Source organism: Crinia signifera, chromosome 4 (genome assembly GCF_055691185.1).
Source record: "Crinia signifera chromosome 4, ASM5569118v1, whole genome shotgun sequence".
In the NCBI taxonomy this organism is placed as follows: domain Eukaryota; kingdom Metazoa; phylum Chordata; class Amphibia; order Anura; family Myobatrachidae; genus Crinia; species Crinia signifera.
Window position 1 is genome coordinate 136,802,312 of NC_139220.1, and position 21,782 is coordinate 136,824,093.

The 21,782-nt window shown below is 40.7% G+C and overlaps 1 pseudogene; it reads left to right on the top strand.

The window, feature by feature from the left end:
- Positions 1–21,191: 21,191 nt before the first annotated feature.
- On the top strand, positions 21,192–21,298 carry LOC146076311 (U2 spliceosomal RNA; annotated as a pseudogene).
- Positions 21,299–21,782: the final 484 nt, after the last annotated feature.

Consider the following 21,782-nt stretch of genomic DNA (forward strand, 5'->3'; position numbering starts at 1 on the left):
TAGTGCTTAACAGTGTCATACAGCGCTTATCTCTATAGCTGTAGAAGACAGCACTGACACTGTACAGTATACGTATGTGTAACTTAAAACTCAATAAAAGAACCATGTGTTAGCTTAGATTTCTAAACCAGCTTAGCTAATGGTCATTAGTGAACTTATTAGTTATTGAAACTCAGTGGACATATAAGCCTCTGTGCTCTACCTCACTATACTAGTGAGAAAGTATATGCACAGTGGGAGAATGGTGTTTTCCTATGAGTGACCAAAATAGTACTAAACTGGGCTATTAAAAAGTGAATATAATATAGAATAATAAAAAGTAAGACAGAAAATGAAAAATACAAGCAAAATAATAAGAGAGTGTGAAAAATATAATAAAATATATATATAGAGAGGCCATCTTTGACACCTATGTCATAGGGTGAGATTAGATTGTAACCAGTATCAGTGAGACTAGGTCCTACCCGTCCCTAATATTAGTGGAATACATCATTGCCGAAGATTCATAAGGACGCACAGAGGCCTCCTGGTAGACCCATCATCTCGGCCAGGGGGTCTCTGTGCGAGCCTTTGGCAGTCATGATAGACTTCCATCTACAGGCATGTATACAAAATACAGAGACATACCTTAAGGACACAACTAACCTGTTGCAGAAACTTGAGACCTTTGCACAGGTGAAAGAGGGCCTCATTATGGCATGCATTGATGTTAATAGTTTATACACATGCATCCCGCATCAAGCGGGTTTAGAGGCAGTCAGATGCTTGATTACAGATAACATCTATTACAAGGGTCCTGATATTGATTTTTTTATTGATATCTTAAGGTATACACTGACCCATAACTACTTCATGCATGACAAAAAATATTATAACCAAAGCAAAGGTTGTGCTATGGGTTCTGCGGCAGCTCCGGTCTATGCCAACTCATACATGTACCAGGTTGAAAAGCAATTTTTTTTTGCGGACCCGGAGATTCATCGATGTATCGGTTTATATCTCCGATACATCGATGACATACTAATATTTTGGTCCGGCACGAGGGAGACCCTCGTTGACTTGCTTGACGCACATAATGCATCATCCAGTCCAGTGAAGTTGACTTACACACTGGACACTAAGGTTATTAATTTTCTTGATGTACAAATACGGATCGAACAAAACAAAATCCTTACCCAGCTATATGCCAAACCCACTGACAGAAATAACGTACTGCATTATAATAGCTTCCATCCCATCCATACCAAAGCCGGGCTTCCCTACTCCCAGTTCCTGCGAGTTTGCCGAATTAATAACAACATCGACACTCGCAATAAACAACTGTTAGAGATGACCATCAGATTTGAACAGAGAGGGTACCCTAAAAAAGAACTTGAACAGGCCAGAGCTAAAGCATGCAACAAATCCCGGCAAGAACTATTGCAAAATAGAATGCCCAATTTGAAGAACATCAAAACCACTACGTGGGTTACCCAATATTCTACACAAACTCCCGAGCTGGTCAATAGGGTTAAATCCCTATGGCCTATCATTAATACAGACCCCGAACTTAAAAGCTTACATCTCTCCAAACTCATGCCGAGTTACAAAAGGGGCCCAAACATCCGGGACTTGGTAGTAAAGATGGATATTAGTGGTAAACCCAAAAAACAGACAGAGCATTTTCTAACTATAAAACCGGGGTGCTACAGGTGCACGGGATGTGCCACCTGTGGATATTTAACCACAGGGGATCAATTTACACACCTGCATGAGGGCACTATCTTTAAAATCAAATTCCCGCTGACATGCAGCTCACGCTATGTTGTTTACTTGCTGTCTTGTCCATGTGGGTTAAACTACGTGGGCAAGACAGCAAGACAATTTAAGGAGAGGATGGCCCAACATAGGGCGGCCATTAAAGCTGCCCTTTTGACAGGGAACAGCGAACAGGCGGTGGCCCGCCACTTCGCACATGCACGTCACAGTTTGGCAGGTCTTAAATACAGCATGATAGACCACATCCCACCTTTAGTGAGAGGGGGGGATAGGGACAAATTGTTACTAAGACGTGAGTGTGAATGGATTTTCAAATTGCAAACCATCAACCCCATGGGTCTGAACGAAGCCATCAATTATAGCTGTTTCTTATAAATTAACTGTTACTCTCCAGTTTAACACTGGTTGTCTGTTGCTTAATATCTAACGTTTCCATTTTCACATGCATTGATGTGTCACACTTTTTGCTTTTCCCTATTGGGCATATCTATACATTTGTTTTGTCTTTCATAGGCATTCTTCACTTGATGTATTCCACTAATATTAGGGACGGGTAGGACCTAGTCTCACTGATACTGGTTACAATCTAATCTCACCCTATGACATAGGTGTCAAAGATGGCCTCTCTATATATATATTTTATTATATTTTTCACACTCTCTTATTATTTTGCTTGTATTTTTCATTTTCTGTCTTACTTTTTATTATTCTATATTATATTCACTTTTTAATAGCCCAGTTTAGTACTATTTTGGTCACTCATAGGAAAACACCATTCTCCCACTGTGCATATACTTTCTCACTAGTATAGTGAGATAGAGCACAGAGGCTTATATGTCCACTGAGTTTCAATAACTAATAAGTTCACTAATGACCATTAGCTAAGCTGGTTTAGAAATCTAAGCTAACACATGGTTCTTTTATTGAGTTTTAAGTTACACATACGTATACTGTACAGTGTCAGTGCTGTCTTCTACAGCTATAGAGATAAGCGCTGTATGACACTAAGCACTAATAAAGTTTGATTCGTTTGTATTACAGTGTCCCCCCGGCCGCTGGTATGCGTTCCACCGCCGGAGTAGCGTCACTTCCGGGCTACAATCCGGAAGTTAGAGCGATGACCGGAATGGAGGACCGCCGGACGGAGGGGGAACACCCACATGCTGGTATGTATTTAATGCACTGTTTTCATTTCACTTGTTAATGTCCTGACGACGGGTTATACCCGAAACGCGTTGACATAACGCTGAATTAAAACTTTTGTTATCCACAAGCCCCGGAGTGACGTTCTACTTCATTGTCTATATATATATATATATATATATATATATATATATATATATATATATATATATATATATATATATCTATATCATTTTGCGGTCCCTGGCACTCCAAATGCCCCAATGGGGGATGTCTCGCCCCGGTGCCGGTGAAGGCAGGCCTACTTGGAATATTGGAAACTGAGCAGGCGGCACTCAGAGACTTTGTAAGCGGGTGAAATCACACTGATTTCACCCGCTTGCAACATCTCCGAGTGCCGCCTGCTCAGTTTCCAATATATATATATATATATATATATATATATATATATACACACAGACCAATAATCCAATCGCGCTAGATACAGAAAGAATTAGACTATTGGCAGCCTTACCACAGTGTCCCTAGAGGGTTAGGGGACAAATACAACAATCTAAACACACAATTGTGGTATGGCGCCTAAATTGTGTTAGTTTAAAGTCCATAAATGGTGTTTATCCAAATTGACAATCAATGAAACTGCTGTTTTTCTCCAGATATTGTTTTATTGTTTCTTAGAAGTTCACAGGAAACAGGTAAAAAACTCCCCTGGGAGTTTTTTACCTGTTTCCTGTGAACTTCTAAGAAACAATAAAACAATATCTGGAGAAAAACAGCAGTTTCATTGATTGTCAATTTGGATAAACACCATTTATGGACTTTAAACTAACACAATTTAGGCGCCATACCACAATTGTGTGTTTATATATATATATATATATATATATATATATATATATATATATATATGAATACAATACTGCCGGCACTCCAAGTTTGAAAGAACAATATACTCCGGTGCCAGAGAGAGATAGCATACAGTTAAATAATCCCAGGGTATGGGATGAAAACGGCACTCGGACATAGTCAACTTTGAAATATTTGTATTAAACTACAACCATGTAGGGCATCACAGGTACAGGTAACATTTCGGGGGACAAACCCCTTCTTCAGACCCTCCTACAGCCAAGGAGGGTCTGTAGGAGGGTCTGAAGGAGGGTCTGAAGAAGGGGTTTGTCCCCCGAAACGTTACCTGTACCTGTGATGCCCTACATGGTTGTAGTTTAATACAAATATTTCAAAGTTGACTATCTCCGAGTGCCGTTTTTGTCCCATACCCTGGGATTATTGGACTATCTCTTGTAAGCCCTATGAGACTAACCAATTGCACTGGTAGAGATTAGTTTGTTCTGAAAAGAGTTTGGCCTGTTACAGTCTCTCTCAGGGACCTCTATCTCTTGCAAGGAAGGAAAGTAGAAACTACTTTCCTTCCTTGCAAGAGATAGAGGTCCCTGAGAGAGACTGTAACAGGGTCAATCAAACTTTAAAGATTTTAATAAATTGACATCTTGGAGAAATGACATATGGACTATCAATTGATATATATATATATATATATATATATATATATATATATATATATATATATATATATATATATATAGGAAAAAGAAACAGAGCGCGCCACTGACTTTACTCTCCACCACCAATAAAAGCTGTAATGATTTACAGACACGTATCACAATTCAAACAATTTAATACAGTCTTATTAAAAAATTGATGTGTTAAAAATTCTTGTTTGCAGTTTTTAGTCTTTTTCACATGGTACATAGAAACACACAATGCGTTTCGTCACACTGACTTCCTCAGGGGTGACATTCAATATGTTGTTTGTGTAGCGTACAGTACTACATGTGGAACGACTTCCAATATATATTAAAAACGGACCTCGGATAGATCCTAGTAGAATGTGTGATAATACAGCATCAGTTTTCATAAAAGCACTCTCTCCCAGAGCGGGCCTTAGGCAAAATGTGCTGGAGGTCAAAGTCTGTCATCCACTGCAGATCCAGCACATTTTGCCTAAGGCCCGTTCTGGGAGAGAGTGTTTTGTCCCCCTGCTGAATGAATTGTGTTTTAAAAAGCTTTTATGAAAACTGATGCTATATTATCGCACTCACCAGTAAAAACATTGAACTTTTAATTTCGTACTTGTTACAACATAGAAATCTTACTTCTTGGATCCAAAGATCCTGAAGGTCGACATTTCGGCCACTAGAGGGCCTTTTTCAAGACAGCTCAAATATTCACAACTGCACAGTTCAGGGATTTCAAGTACAATGAGCATGGCTGCAGTGCTCCTCTTCATAGCACAGTCTGACAGGGTCATTCTACACACCTGTAGTGACCTGGTATGGCTGCCTGTAAGAATCAACCTCCCTGTGTCACATGTTGTTTAAAATGGGCTCTCATTGGTTGCCGACCGTCCTGTTATGGCCGTGCGTTCCAGCTAAGCTCCGATGCGTTCCAGCAATATGGCTGTGCGTTCCACAGGTCAGGGATGGTTTTCTACTTACAAATTACTAGATAGTCAGAATGTACATGCCTCTTAGTCCAAGGAGTTCATGATAGTCACTCTCCAGTCCTATTATTAGTTAGTGAGGTCACTGGCTCATATTTAGATGTGCCAATCTAGTGTTCTAGTCCCTGCAGCCAGATCTGGCTGTAATGGCTGTGCGTTCCAGCCTATTAACCCCCTGTACTCTGCTATATGCTTTCTTCTAAGGTTTATTGTAGCCCTGTCAGATTGCTACTAGAGGAGAATTTGCATGAAAATACATTCTAACGAAAAGAAAAACTAAACAAAGAAAAAATACACAATCAATTTAGGACAGAACATATCATTTTGTCCTCTAGTTGTGAAAGGCAGTCTATTACATCTCAATTTATTCTCTGGATGCAATAACTACACTACTAATGAGTATCTATAGAATCAATGAATCACCTATACTGGTGATCATGGACTCTAGTTATCATGATTAGTCTATCCTTAAGCCAAATCAATAATTTACATAATTATCTTTTGATACAATTTCATATTAAGTGCCTATATTGGAAGATGATGGAAAAGTAATTTTAAGAGAACCAATTACAGTACCTTCATTCACCCTCAGTCATAGTGCAACAAAGGGTCCCATATACAGAAAACAATTTAGTGGATTGTATTCGTTTTGGCCACGTGGGGCCACAGTGTCCATAGTATAGATCCACTGTGCTTCACTCTGACGTAGAGCCCTCGTGCGATTCCCCCCCCCACGATTGAAAGGGGGTATATGGTCAATCAGCATTGATTTGATGGAAGCAATTTGATGGCCGTACTCTAAGCAATGTTTTGCCACTGGTTTATCCGTTCTTCCTGTTTCCAGTGCGGCTCTGATTGTGCACCTGTGGTTTGCCATCCGTTCCCGGAATGCTCTTGTTGTCATGCCTGTATATTAAAAACCACAGGGGCAGATTAAAACATACACTACGTACATTATGCTGTTGTGCATGTCAACCAATGCCGTATTTTGATTCTTTTTCCACTGTGTGGATCCACCACTATCTCCCCAGTTACCATCACGTTGCAAGTTGTACAGCCTTTGCATTTCACGCAGCCTGTGACCCTTTTGCTGTAGGTCATGCGGTTGGTCGCATCAGAATCTGTTGTAGGTTCGGGTTTCGGTGGTAGGCCATCATTGGTGGTGGGCATAGTTGGAGCATTAGTGTGGGATCACTTGCCACAACTGGCCAGTACTTTCTATAGATTGTTTTTGCTGTCTGTGCTGTGTGGTCAGACGTGTTGACATGTACCATTCTTTGGTCTGTCTTCTTTGTTGTTTTTACTATTGGTGTATGATGTCTTGTCCTAGCTTTTTGGAGACACCATTCAATAGTTCTGGATGTATAGCCACGTTCAATAAATCTTAATTTCATGTCAATTGTACTGTGGCTCTCTCTTCATTCCAATTGTTCCTCAGAACCCTTAGGAATTGCGAGATGGGCAAACTTTCCTTCAACTGTACCGGATGTTGGCTGTTAGCCTGCAATAGGTTGTTCCTGTCGGTTTCTTTCCTGTACATATTGTAGCCCAAGGTATTCGATTCCCTCGAGATCAAAACATCCATAAACGTAACCGTTTGTTGGTCTATAGTGTGGGTGAAACTAATCGGTTTTGGCAATTTATTCAGATTCTCTACCATCATCTCAAACCTCTTGTTCCCGACCAGACCAAAAATATGTCGTCAACGAACCGACAGTAACATAGTAAGTTGGCATCAAATACAGTAGTGATAAATTTCTCTTCATATGCAGTCATATACAGGTTGGCATATGCCGGTGCTAGGTTAGACGCCATGGCAGTGCCATTTACTTGCAGGAAGTAATCTGCACCATACATGAAGTAATTCCTGGTGAGCACAAATTCCACCGAGGTCATGATGAACTCAATTGGCGGTTGTTGATGGTGATTTAAGATCAACTGATCTTTAATGTCCTGTATCCCCTCTTTATGAGGGATAACTGTGTATAACGATTGTACATCTAGCGTTGCCAGCCAAATCTGTTTCCGGTAATATTAATTGCCTTATTTTCGTCAAAAAAGTCAGTTGTATCCCTAATGTAACTCGGGGTGCGCTGCACTAGAGGTATATATATATATATATATATATATATATATATATATATACTGTATAGGCAGATAGGTAGATAGAGATGTCTCGGCACTCCTAGCATTTGTAAAGTCACAATTCTGCTTGGTGCTCTCCCTTGGCAATAGTATATGGGAATAGCCTCCCATCAGAGGTGGTAGAGGCTAAGACAGTAGAACAATTTAAACATGCTTGGGATAGGCATATGAATATCCTTACAAAGAAATAAGGATTAAAAAGGGTTGAGTTTACCTGAAGGGTAAAAAAAGGGGCAGACAAGATGGGCCAAATGGTTCTTATCTGCCGTCAAATTCTATGTTTCTATGTTTCTAATTTGTAGATAGAAGGTTGCACTCTAAGGTTTTCATTAAAGACAGACCTTTGCAGGTATCAGGGTAATTAATCAACAACAAAATTCCTGGAATTGCGCTATCGGTAAGTGGTCGCCAATAACACTTAGCTCCCTACTAGAGGAGCTTCCTCTACCCAAATACTACCCCAATAGTGTTATTATAGGGCGCCCTAGTGTTAATTTAAAGATAATTTCAGTCTTTCCTTATTCTCAAGCTTTTTCAAAAGAACCATACATATAATTTACACATATAAAAGTATTTATTAAAACATGAGTTTCTTAAAACAGATTATTCTTGTCATAGGAGTACAATCTTTGGTTTTACAGATGAAATCAAATACCCCGGGTATCTGTATCAGGGGAATCAATGTTTAGGTTTAATGATAACCTTCTTCAGGATAGAACAATATATATATATATATATATATATAATATATACACTAAACATCGGCACTCACCTTTACTAGTTTTGGGGTGCCCTATGGCTTGTGACCACATTGTTTAAACAGACATTGTAGGGGCTCTGCACACACTAAATTAACTGATAATAAATAGTGGAGATTTGGTCCATGAATTGATCAATGCATTTAAGCCTGCAGCCCCGGTCATGCACTTTGTCTCTCTTTGAAGCAGCAGCTTGTCACGATCTCCCCCCTGAGATTCAAGGGGATGTGATCTATTATCATATACCTTAAAGTTGCTAGACTACTGTATGTTTTAATTCCCTAAAAACCGGGGAACAGGTTGTTCAGAGGGACCGCTTTTGCCTTCCAGGGCTGCCCTAATATGTGATCTGTGGCCTGCCAATACGGGATTTAAATTGGCAGGTGGTCTTGCCTACATATAGCAAGCCACAGGGGCATCAGATAATCTAAACAACATGAGCTCAAGTACACATAAGAACATATATACAGAGAAAACACCCTGAGGCTGCTATCGCTGAGGTGTGATATATTTAGACACACAGCGTGACAGCAGAAAACAGGGATATCGGTCGCATACTATTAAAACAATATAATAAAACTACAATTGAATTATAAACAGGTTTGTGGCTAGTTCTACTCTCAGGAGTGATTCTGAATCACTCAGAATGAAAGGACCACAAATAATTGTAAAAAAGAGAGTGCAGTTGTCACACTATAATAATCAAAATATTAAATGTATTAATAACACATAGAAATAATCTATATAGAATATAACATATCATTAAACACTGACATCTGTTGGGCACATTAATTTTAAAAGCATTGAAGACGTTTCACATATATTACTTTGGAAACAAAATGTCACTAATAGAACCAATTCTCACCAGTGATGATCAGAGCAAAGATAATGCAAAGCAGCACAGATGTTCCACTTCATTCCAATTTGGAACATCTGTGTTGCTTTACATTAAAATCGAAGGGGACACTAAGCTTACAAGAGATTTTTGAACTCTGATCATGTTATTAATACATTTTTATATTTTGATTATTATAGTGTGACAACTGCACTCTCTTTTTTACAATTATTTGTGGTCCACATAAAAACATGTTTTATGCAAATCCTCTCTCCTGTGTGTGGATGGGCAAAACTGTCCCCTGTTTGTAGGTAACTACAAGTTATAAACGTCAATTTGAATGCCTTAAGAACCTAGGCAATGACCACACAATCACAATCTGCCCCGCTGACAAAGGCGGGGGGATTGTGATACAGGACATTGACCATTATACGAATGAACTATTATGCCAGTTGTCAGATGAAGAGGTCTACTTCCATCTGCCGAGTAATCCTACTATGGAGTATAACGATGAACTGAGAATGACAATGCAACAAGCCGCCATGGATGGGACGATTACTAAGAACCCTGCAAATTCGTTATGAAAGGAACATCCTATAGCCCCAGTTTTATATTCTCTTCCTAAACTTCATAAGGATGCCCAGAACCCTCCTGGATGCCCAATTATAGCGGCCCATGATTCAGTTTTGAAAAATATAGTGGCAAAATATTTAGATTACTGCATTCAACCATCGATTCAAATACAGCCAACTTATTTAAAGGACACTACCACCTTGATCAATAAATTGAATGATTTGATGGATCTTCCCACAGATTGTCTGTTATGCACCATGGATATTGTCAGCCTCTATACCAATATCCCACACATGGAGGGTATAGATGCTGTCAGACATCTACTTGAGCAAAGCCAAGTGTATAAAGGTACTGATATTGCTTTTTTTGTCAAATTGCTGTCTATGACTCTGGAAAATAATTATTTTCTTTTCAACAAGCGGTTTAATTTGCAATGAAGGGGCTGCGCAATGGGATCTTGAGTAGCCCCTGCATTTGCTAATTGTTACATGTTTCAGGTGGAAAAATATTTCTTCTTTGACAACAGTGAAGTGTAAGATAATATCAAATTGTTCTTACATTACATAGATGATCTTTTGATCATCTGGTTGGGTAGCAGATAAGAACTGGTGAAACTCATAGCGGATATCAATGCTTGTGATTCAACCATTAAATTTACATATGGAATCAGTAGTACCACCGTACACTACTTAGATGTACAAATTACTCTGCAGAATAATAAATTCAGCACTAGTTTATTCAAAAAACTGACTGACAGGAACACCCTGCTACATGGTTTAAGTGCACACCCGGAGGCCACGAAGAGGGGCCTGCCATTCTCTCAATTTTTGAGGGTCCGTCACGTAGGCAAGACCACCTACCAATTTAAAACCCATATGGCAGGCCACAGATCACATATTAGGGCAGCACTGGAAGGCAAAAGCGGTCCCTCTGAGCAACCTGTTCCCCGGTATTTTAGGGAATTAAAACATAGTCTAATGACTTAAAGGTATAAGATAATAGATCACATCCCCTTAAATCTCAGGGAGGGAGATCGTGACAAGCTGCTGCTTCAAAGAGAGACAAAGTGGATACATAGACCTAATACTTTTTTTCCCTTTGGCCTCAATGAAGCATGCAGTTTTCATTGTTTTCTCTGTAGCGATTGCTGTTGATAAACTACCTGTATAAATATCTACTGATTTTTCTCTTACTGCCCGCAGTTTGTATGTTATTGATCTTTTGAATTCAGCCATTCTATCTGATGATACAGTATTACTGAATATGATATGTGTTACCCATATATTGAGAACATTACAGTTAGAGGTATGCTTTTAATGTTTATTTAATCACTTTGTTATTGTTTTGACAGGTCTCCTAGCAACCATGTCTGAGGTTCTGACGCACCGGCGGGTGCACGTCGCTTGATTGTGATGTCAGAGGATCCGGTCCGGTGGTGGAAGCTGGCGTCCTACACAAGGGTGAGGTGAGTGGGTATATATGTCTGTCCGTGCCTATTGTACCGATGAGCTTGAAAACGGTTATACTATAAACCAAAATGTTGGTGACATAGACCTGAGCCGTGAGTGACGGTTCTCTCTACTTGTATTGTTTATTGTGCAGGAGCACATAACAAGGCACCAGGGCAGCTGATTGCTGGATATACCTTGTGGAGTGCCGATCAGAACGTACATATATATATATATATATATATATAGCGTGGTGTGGAGGGCGGCACTCGTCAGACTTGTTTAATGCAAATAAAAGCCTTTATTTATCCGACGGCGTTTCGGGTAGAGACCCGTTTTCAAGGACATACAAAGATACACTGAATGCACAAACATATTTATACACTGAACGGAACCCGCCCCCACAATAATCAGCTCACAGCTGAACTTACCCGGTCCTCCGGCGTGTCGGCGCCATGTTCAGCCGGCGGAAGTGTGCTCCACTCCACAGACGTCCCCCCAGCAACTCAGACCAACACTTGCGGTCCTCGCCGCCCGGAAGTGGTCTGTGTTCGCTGTTGAACACCCCCGTCCGTCAGTTTGCAGGCTGCCTTCACCCAAGTCCCGGGGCTTGTCCTGCGTTGCTAAGTGACCACCAGCAAAAACGAAAAACATAACTATAACAAAACAAATAAATAACAAGTAATGAGACATTACATTTAAAAATTGCAGCAGTTATAAATAAACACTGCCCAATGCAAACTGTATAATAAAACATTTTTTATGGTTAAGTATATATAACCTGTATTGCGGTGGAATGGAGCGTCTAAATGCGGTAATATATATCTCTGCTATTACAGATAGTATACATATTGTGTATGGCTGTTAGTTCACTGCCCATTATATTATAAATTGTCATTTAATGATACCTGCATTATAATACGCCTAGACAAACCTAAAGGCCAATAAAGAATCAAAATATTAAATCTTTTTAAAATGTCCTAATAAATGACCCAGGGTCCAAGTTTTCTCCAAAGCAAGTGTATCATAATAAGAGATTATTTTACAAAAATAATGTGTAAATTATCAGAGGATCAGAGGAAGCATTGAAGGCCTAGGTTTTCATTAAGGCCCCTTGGAGCAATGGTTTGTAGAAAGAAAATCCATCTGCTCTCCTTTTGTAATAATTTTTTATTTCTATTGCCTCCTCTCAAAGACAATGGGACATGGTCAATAATCATTGATCTCATACTAGCAACACTGTGCCTAAATTTAATACAATGTCGAGCCACAGGTTGCTCGCTGTGACCACTGGCTAGACCCTGATTAATACCTGACCTATGTAGGGCCATCCGCTCCTTAAAGGAGCGTTGGGTTTTCCCCACATAGGTCAGGCCACACGGACAGGTTAAGGTGTAGATGACATAGGAAGAGTGACATGAAAGTGGGAATTTTATTGTTATTCTCTTCCCTGAATGTGGATGATTGAAGGATGTACCTACTGCCATGGAGCGACAAGTAGTACACCCCAGGCAGCGGTAACATCCATTCTTTCTACCCAAAAAAGTTGTTGGAGTTATATTCTTATCCCATCCTGATATGTCATATTTCACTACCTGATCCTTAATGCTCTTCCCTCTTGTGTAACTAGGTAGTAGTTGAGTATTAAGTAACAAGGGTAGGTCTTTATCAGTGGCCACTGCTGGCCAAAATTGTTTGGCCCTGATGACATTGTTTTTGCTAGATGTATTAAATCTATTGACCCATGGAATTTTATGTCTAGTCTTATCCTCCGTCACTCTCTCACTATTCAAAAGGCTTGCCCTGGGGATCTTAAGCACCTTTTCTTTGAGGGTAATTAGCTCCTTCTGAGGGTACCCCCTCTCCCTAAATTTGGACACCATGGTAGATAATGCTGGTTCCACCTGTGCTTCTATAGAGGTTATTCTCCTCACTCGCAACATTTGCGAGTAAGGGAGACCTTTACGGGTGGCTACCGGATGAAAACTCTCGTTTCTCAGGACCGTGTTGCGGTCTGTCTCCTTCACATATAAAGAGGTATTAATCATTTGTTTATCAATATCTATTCTCACATCCAAAAATTGGACAGTAGATACATCAAGGTTATATGTGAATTTGACCACACTTTTAGATTCATTGTGGTTCTGTAGCAAAACATGCAGCTGACTGACTTCTCCCCTCCAAAAAATTAATAAATCGTCTATGTAGCGACGATAAAATAAAACATCGGATTTTAAAGTTCTATTAATGAAAAATAAATTTTGTTCTATATGGTGCATGAAAATATTGGCATATGCCGGGGCCACCGGGGACCCCATGGCACAGCCCGCCTCCTGTAAAAAAAATTTACTATCAAAAATGAAATAATTTCTAGTTAGGATCAAAGACAGCAGCTGCATGATTAATGTCACAGGTGGGCCACAATAGTTGTCATGAGACAAAATGAACTGATGTACCGCCTCCACACCTGCACCATGCGGGATGCAGGTGTAGAGGCTGGTCACATCAGCCGTACAGACACAATTTAAGTCCAGCAGAGCAGAATTAGTTTGTAGTAATTCAAAATCCTGTAATAATGAAGTGGTATCCTTCAAATACCCATCCATTTTTTGTACCAGTGGGTTGAGGATGCTATCCAAATAAATTGCTATGGGATGAAAAAGAGATCCCCGGGCGGAGATTATAGGACGCCCCGGGGGATGCTTACTATCTTTGTGCAATTTAGGTAATATATAAAATAAAGGCACAATAGGAAAATCTACTTTCAATGCACTCCCCAATTCACTGGTAATTAAGCCATCACAAACAGCCAGATCAAGTGTCTGGTCTAATTCCCTTTTAAAATCCCCTGTCGGATCCTTTGGGAGACGACTATAGGTGTCGATGCTATTCAGTTGACGATAACATTCGTTTTTATAGTCACCTATATTTTGCACGACCACCGCTCCGCCCTTATCCGCATTGCGGATGATGATGTCCTGTCTTTGGGATAAGTCCTTTAAGGCGGATTTTTGTAGTGTCGTGAGGTTATGATGTTGTAGACCAGGTTGTTTGTCTTGCTCACCCATCTGCTGTAATAATCTTGTAAAGGTCTTGATCGAGGGGTTCATTGATATAGGGTCGAATTTTGATGCTGGCATAATTTTCTTTAATTGTGGAGGCAGCTCGTCGACTTTATTAGATGTGATAGGTTTCTTTGTGGTTATCTGTTTGCCAAAGTGTTCTTTTAGTCTGAGAGAACGATTGAACTTAAAAGTGTCCACTCTCCATTGAAATGAATCCAAATTACAGGTAGGGATAAAAGAAAGTCCCTTAGAAAGAACTTCTCCCTCAGCATCAGTGAGTGGAGAGTCTGAAAGATTGAATACTAATTTTTTACTTTGCGAGGTGGACAATACCTTGTTTTGTCTCTTGTTTTGTCCCGCCCGCCTCGTCCTCTTCCTGTTGGTAAATTCGGGGGGCCTCGCTCAGTTACCCCTAAAGGGCCACTTGCTTGCCCCGAGGAAGATGGCAGGGATTCACTCTCGCTTTGGGAAGTACTGGAATCTTGCATAAAGGCAGGGCCGCGACGATTGCGGCGATAGGAGTTGGGCTTTCCTCTGTGCTGTTGGCCCGTGATAAGCCAATTGTACACCTGTTTTTGGTCGTAGTCAGCCTGGACCTTGCGCATTTTTTCTCGTTTAAATGCAATCAGGTCCCTCCTGTATTTATCCATCTGTGCCTGTATTTTTTCCATCCAATTTCCCCCAGTATCTTTTATCAAAGTCTCTTTATGAGTGTGTTCAAATTCTGCAATTTTCTGTTCATATTCTTTATGTTCTCTCGTGGCCTCCTCAATCACTAGGAGGAGCAGATCCATCGAACACTTATTTAAAATTGCAATCCACCGGCGACAAAACGTAACATTATTTCTCCCAATGGTGGGCGTGTTTTTTACTCGGAAGCCGCGGGGAATTTGTTTCAAGCGATAGTAGTCAGATAAAGACACACTATGATAGATGAAATCACACTCACGTTGTTTCAATCTAATTAATTGTTTGGAGAGATTTTCTGGGGTGACCCATGACACGTCGTCCTCCAATCTCCTTTTTGATAAAATCAGATCAGCTTCCACTTCACTGAATGTCAAGGTCTCCATAACATCAGTTTGCATCATTTCTAACGCTTCATCGAGTGCTTGGCTGGCTGACATAGCGTATCACTCCCAACCACAATATAGACCACAGATGAAAAAGTGTTTTTTTCACTGGTATCCAACCAGACTTACCACACAGGGTGTGCGGGGTATTCCTTTTTAAATGCAGTGCGGTGCCTTGACAGAACTCTATCCAGGCACAGATGCCACAAGAGTCCAATAGATATAGGAGTGGATGGTCCGGCACTCGCTTGATGCGGAAGATGCAATGCTGTGGTGCCTTCCCCAGGATGATTAGTCCGATATGTAGCGTGGCACTCGTCAGACTTGTTTAATGCAAATAAAAGCCTTTATTTATCCGACGGCGTTTCGGGTAGAGACCCGTTTTCAAGGACATACAAAGATACACTGAATGCACAAACATATTTATACACTGAACGGAACCCGCCCCCACAATAATCAGCTCACAGCTGAACTTACCCGGTCCTCCGGCGTGTCGGCGCCATGTTCAGCCGGCGGAAGTGTGCTCCACTCCACAGACGTCCCCCCAGCAACTCAGACCAACACTTGCGGTCCTCGCCGCCCGGAAGTGGTCTGTGTTCGCTGTTGAACACCCCCGTCCGTCAGTTTGCAGGCTGCCTTCACCCAAGTCCCGGGGCTTGTCCTGCGTTGCTAAGTGACCACCAGCAAAAACGAAAAACATAACTATAACAAAACAAATAAATAACAAGTAATGAGACATTACATTTAAAAATTGCAGCAGTTATAAATAAACACTGCCCAATGCAAACTGTATAATAAAACATTTTTTATGGTTAAGTATATATAACCTGTATTGCGGTGGAATGGAGCGTCTAAATGCGGTAATATATATCTCTGCTATTACAGATAGTATACATATTGTGTATGGCTGTTAGTTCACTGCCCATATACCTCAAAGAAAAGGTGCTTAAGATCCCCAGGGCAAGCCTTTTGAATAGTGAGAGAGTGACGGAGGATAAGACTAGACATAAAATTCCATGGGTCAATAGATTTAATACATCTAGCAAAAACAATGTCATCAGGGCCAAACAATTTTGGCCAGCAGTGGCCACTGATAAAGACCTACCCTTGTTACTTAATACTCAACTACTACCTAGTTACACAAGAGGGAAGAGCATTAAGGATCAGGTAGTGAAATATGACATATCAGGATGGGATAAGAATATAACTCCAACAACTTTTTTGGGTAGAAAGAATGGATGTTACCGCTGCCTGGGGTGTACTACTTGTCGCTCCATGGCAGTAGGTACATCCTTCAATCATCCACATTCAGGGAAGAGAATAACAATAAAATTCCCACTTTCATGTCACTCTTCCTATGTCATCTACACCTTAACCTGTCCGTGTGGCCTGATCTATGTGGGGAAAACCCAACGCTCCTTTAAGGAGCGGATGGCCCTACATAGGTCAGGTATTAATCAGGGTCTAGCCAGTGGTCACAGCGAGCAACCTGTGGCTCGACATTGTATTAAATTTAGGCACAGTGTTGCTAGTATGAGATCAATGATTATTGACCATGTCCCATTGTCTTTGAGAGGAGGCAATAGAAATAAAAAATTATTACAAAAGGAGAGCAGATGGATTTTCTTTCTACAAACCATTGCTCCAAGGGGCCTTAATGAAAACCTAGGCCTTCAATGCTTCCTCTGATCCTCTGATAATTTACACATTATTTTTGTAAAATAATCTCTTATTATGATACACTTGCTTTGGAGAAAACTTGGACCCTGGGTCATTTATTAGGACATTTTAAAAAGATTTAATATTTTGATTCTTTATTGGCCTTTAGGTTTGTCTAGGCGTATTATAATGCAGGTATCATTAAATGACAATTTATAATATAATGGGCAGTGAACTAACAGCCATACACAATATGTATACTATCTGTAATAGCAGAGATATATATTACCGCATTTAGACGCTCCATTCCACCGCAATACAGGTTATATATACTTAACCATAAAAAATGTTTTATTATACAGTTTGCATTGGGCAGTGTTTATTTATAACTGCTGCAATTTTTAAATGTAATGTCTCATTACTTGTTATTTATTTGTTTTGTTATAGTTATGTTTTTCGTTTTTGCTGGTGGTCACTTAGCAACGCAGGACAAGCCCCGGGACTTGGGTGAAGGCAGCCTGCAAACTGACGGACGGGGGTGTTCAACAGCGAACACAGACCACTTCCGGGCGGCGAGGACCGCAAGTGTTGGTCTGAGTTGCTGGGGGGACGTCTGTGGAGTGGAGCACACTTCCGCCGGCTGAACATGGCGCCGACACGCCGGAGGACCGGGTAAGTTCAGCTGTGAGCTGATTATTGTGGGGGCGGGTTCCGTTCAGTGTATAAATATGTTTGTGCATTCAGTGTATCTTTGTATGTCCTTGAAAACGGGTCTCTACCCGAAACGCCGTCGGATAAATAAAGGCTTTTATTTGCATTAAACAAGTCTGACGAGTGCCGCCCTCCACACCACGCTACATATCGGACTAATCATCCTGGGGAAGGCACCACAGCATTGCATCTTCCGCATCAAGCGATGTCTGACGAGTGCCGCCCTCCACACAATACAGAGGCGTCTGGTAGGACCCGGCCGGGTCCTACCAGACGCCTCTGTAATGTTACTGCCGTCCATGTTCCGGGAGAGCAGAGGGATAAGTGCGCCAGCAGGTCCAGCGTGTCGGAGGTACACAGGACGCAGCAGCATTGCCCGGTGGTTCTCAGCCTTGAGATTGGAAGTGGAGTCGGTAATTGTTTTTAAAAAAAACACGTGGTAGTTTCTAGCCCACGCTGATGTATTAAATGGTACGAGTTGTACATTTTACTCTGATCTTTTAATTGAAAACTTGTTTCATATTAAAAAAGCAATACTTGCACTATGAAGCGCTTCCCCCATTTTCTTGTTCTAGATATATATATATATATATATATATATATATATATATAAACTCCTTAATCCTTTTAATTGCAGCTAACCCTAGGTCTCTTCCACCCTAATAATTATTTCAGTGTCCTGTCCATTGACGCAATTACCTTTATTTACCATGTACTTGTCCTAAATTGCCTTATGCCGTAATGGGGCCTACACATAAATTGATTTAGGGGCATTTTCTCAGTGATCTCACTAGATTGCTGAGAAAATGCCCTTACATTGCTCAGGCATTGCCCATGCATTGCTATCGCTTGGCGATTAATATCCAGCATGCTGGATCTGAATCTGTCAGGGCCAGTGTTTTTCCCAGAGAAATTTAAAAAGGAAAAGGGTAGTGCTGGCGCTCAAGGGTTGGGTTAGTCATTAAGTGAATGTCTGTTGGGTTAACTGGAATCTGGTAAAGAAAAATGAATGGTGGGAGGTGCGCTACTAACAGGCAGCTGTAAGAAAGTATTTGTGTACCAGTGCCAGCTGCACAGTAATAAATTGAACGTTTTTTTCTTAAAGTATATAGTTTATTACAACATAAAATGATTAGATGTAATGCAGATAGATAATCTTAAAAAAGCAATACAAATACATACTGTAGTAAAAACATGGAATTCGATTCTATGGAATTCTAAATGTATTGAAGCATATTACCACTGAATTTTCAATGGGGTGGGTTTTTAGTTGTAGTGTCCAATCCCTAAAAGCGACAGGTGATTGACCAGGTGGCCGACGGTCCAAATGGAGTATGGTGGATATGAATGATGTTACAGTGATCCACAGTCCCAGATGGTAGGTGATGGTAAACCTGAATAAACAAACTGTTCAATATGGTCGCCTCGGATAACCTCCTGATAGGAGTTGTGCGTAATATAGTCCAAAATGAGTCCAACAGTTGGATCCAACAATAGTGGCAAGTGGTATATGCTCAACAATGAGGGCTCAACATGTTTCCTTGGAACAATACCTCCAGCTTCTCCTGTGTGCTGAGCAATCTGAGCATTCTGAGTGATCTACTAGAGCCTTACTGTACGCACCCCGCACTGGAGATTAATCTAATCAGAGGGGCAGCAGGACTACTGGGGTTTTTCATATCTTTCCCCCTCCGAAAAACCCGAAATATAGAGCATGCTCACCCACAATACCTACAGAGCCCATCCTGAATATTTGGATGGCAGATGGCAAATTGTGGGAGTTTTATGACAAATTTAGAGGGTGACCTCTCTGACTCTCAATGTAAACATTCCCACTCTGTGCTATAGGTATATAAAGTTGGAGGCAGTAGTTCACGTAGGGAATCAGTAGAAGGTTTTCCTCTTCTATCCCTTAATCCCTGAGAAAAGTGAGATTTCCCACAATACCTCAGAAGCCCACTATTTTATAGTGGAAGCCAGCAAGTGTGTTTGGGTCATTTCTGATAAAGAATGGGCAAGGTGACTTCCCTAATATAAACAGAACAAGCCACCCTTGCTATAGGTATATAAAGTCGTTTTGAATATCTCTCACTTGAAACCCACAGGGAGACTACAATATACAACTCCACCCTCTCCAATGCTAACTACTCAAACTTCTTTTTGAAGAGGAATAAAGTAATACCATTATTCTCTAAACTGTTATACGAGAAAAGTATATACCTGTGCCCACCATAATTAGCGTGTACTTACTATGGTATCCTCTGCTGCAGAATAACTGTGGCATATTTGAAATGCCATACATACTGAATTATTAGTATTATGTTTATAATATTTTCACTTTTGATACTTACCTTTAAAACACTTGGCTGGATTCATTAAGCTATTATTTTTAAACACCACTTTTTACTAGTTCAATCTAGATCATATAAAGCATTAAAGTCTTCTTTCATTGAAAATAGTGTAACAAGCATTATGTAATAATATTCAACCTTGGAGACTGCCTCATCAAAACTTCAAACAAACAGGCCTGATTTTCAGACCATACTAGATACATTTTCTCTCTATAGACTCTGTGGAAAATGTTTGAAACATTTTATACTCTTGTCAAAACAGGTTACATTATACACTGATTATATGTTTTTCAGAGTAATAACCCTAAACAGGGGCTCTTTCTCCAGCTAGAAATCATTGAGCTGGGGATAAGAGGCAATGGGTCAAATGTATTAAGCCTTACCAAGAGATAAATGCAAGTGTGATAAGAAGATATAAACATGCAGCCAATCACCTGCTAACTGCCATGTTACAGGCTGTGTTTGAAAAAAGTCAGTAAGGAGCTGATTGGCTGGATGTTTATCTCTCCTTATCACCCTTGCATTTATCTCTTGTTAAGGCTTAATACATCTGCCCTAATCTCAGCATAGATTACATCTATATGTGTGACTCATTAGAATCACAAGTGTGTTTTATAAATTATTTGTGTGTCAAATCATATATATATCTGTCTAGTATCTATTTTAGAGATGCAATAATAAACGTTAAATCTTAATACATGCAATTCTCATTTCTACACTTTTTCTACTTGTTATACTAATATTGATTGTTATATCAGGGGTGTCTCCTGAGTGTTTTTGTTTGGCGTTTCCCATTTGACTACCTACTTACTTTATAATTACCATAATTTAGATTATGTCTATTAATCTCCAGACAAGAGTGCCCCAACACAAAAGAGTCTTTCTTCTTCTTTCTCTTGAAATACCCCAATTACTCTCAAGGGTGCACCTCTACTATTCTGAATTATCTGAGAAAATTAGTATTCTCCTATAGGACAATATTTGTGGATTTAAAAATGAATCCGTTCAAACTTAACCAAAACCCTTAACCTGTGCACTGGTCTACTCTCCCATTCCCCTTTTCCCTTCGCATTTATCAAGTTAGAAAAAGAGACACATTCGTTTTTCCAGATAGGAAATATGAAAAGGATCGAGAAACACTAAAACAAAATATCGCTTTTCGGCCTTTTAGCTAAGATCAAGTGTAGTATCTGTTCTTATCAGTTCATTCTGAGAGGCAGCTCTGCTCCTTGTTTCTTGGATTGACAACGGTCCTTCTCAGGTCTACCGCTGCCAGGCCGAGAAGAGCGAAAGAGGGAAGATGTCGAGACTGCGAGGAGGAGAAGACATCGCCAGAAGTGGGAGAAGCTGGAGAAGACTGAGGGTCAGACTTGCTCTGCTCTGCCCTCCGAAGCGACTGCTCACCCCTCCTCCTCTTGACGCCGAGGAAGAAGCTTCGCCCCGACTGCGAGGAGAAGAGGACTTCGCCTGAAGAGGAGAGCAACGCACCCTAGCCACCTGGGAGAGGCAGACTTGTTTGCTCTGTGCTCTAGAAGCCTTGCAGCGCTCCCGAGCTGCCTTGGAGGGTCAGACTTGCTGGCTCTGCCCTCTGAAGCCTACACCGCTTTGGAGCCGCCTCCGAGGGTCAGACTTCCTGCTCTGCCCTCCGAAGCTCTGCAATGCTCCCCAGCCTCCGTGGAGGGTTAGACATGCTTTGCTCTGCCCTCCGAAGCCGTGCATCGCTCTCTAGCCTCCTTGGATGG